The sequence below is a fragment of the Meles meles genome, chromosome 1 (genome assembly GCF_922984935.1).
Source record: "Meles meles chromosome 1, mMelMel3.1 paternal haplotype, whole genome shotgun sequence".
Lineage (NCBI taxonomy): Eukaryota > Metazoa > Chordata > Mammalia > Carnivora > Mustelidae > Meles > Meles meles.
Genome location: NC_060066.1, coordinates 208,541,862 through 208,542,609, shown reverse-complemented (window position 1 = coordinate 208,542,609; position 748 = coordinate 208,541,862). Strand labels below are relative to the sequence as shown.

At 42.2% G+C, this 748-nt stretch overlaps 1 non-coding gene across 1 annotated transcript; it reads left to right on the top strand.

The window, feature by feature from the left end:
• Positions 1-297: 297 nt before the first annotated feature.
• LOC123928033 lies at positions 298-414 on the top strand. The gene has a single exon (XR_006815587.1). It is a non-coding gene; the product is annotated as a U5 spliceosomal RNA (small nuclear RNA).
• The last annotated feature ends 334 nt before the right edge of the window (positions 415-748 follow it).

The window sequence follows — 748 nt, the reverse complement described above, 5'->3', positions numbered from 1 at the left end:
TAGTCCCAGTCCCAGCAGGAAAACGAAAGTACCGTTAAATAAGGCCTTTCCAGGAACGGGGGCGTGACGGCGGAGGATCATTTGCATACCCAAAATGCATTGCATACAGGACAATTTCTCACTTAGAAATGACTCGATTTTCACCTTTTCTTTGAATTATTTTTCCCCCACATAAGGCTGCTGTCACAAAATTATCCGGAAGAAAGACGTAAATCAGTAATTCTTTCGAGCAAAGAGTCACCATCACTGATTTCGGGGTAACAGTTACCCGAGGAACGTGTGCGGCAAACTGCTGGCATACTCTGGTTTCTCTTCAGATCGCATAAATCTTTCGCCTTTTACTAAAGATTTCCGTGGAGAGGAACAATTCTGAGTTTTTAACCAATTTTTTGAGGCCTTGCTTTTAGTAAGGCTACTAATATGGTTTAATAAAAGATCATTTGGCTTGGGAGAAATTTAGGTTTCCTTAGATATATTTGTGCTTTTGCCGTGTTAGGTTTGTTAGTAACATAGTCTTTATTGTTGGTGCTAGGTGGTTTTTATATTAAAACCTGTGACATTTTAACGTGCCTTTCCTGATTTTTCAGATCTTTGAGTTTCTGGGCGCACCTGCTGGTCGCTTTCACAGCTGGCGTAACAGTTTGTGTTTTCAGCTCTGCACGGAGATCTCTTGGGCTAATCTGAACTTTACCGATTAGCCCAAGGGATCTCATCGCGAGCCTGCGGTTCTCAAAGTGTTCCCAAGCTG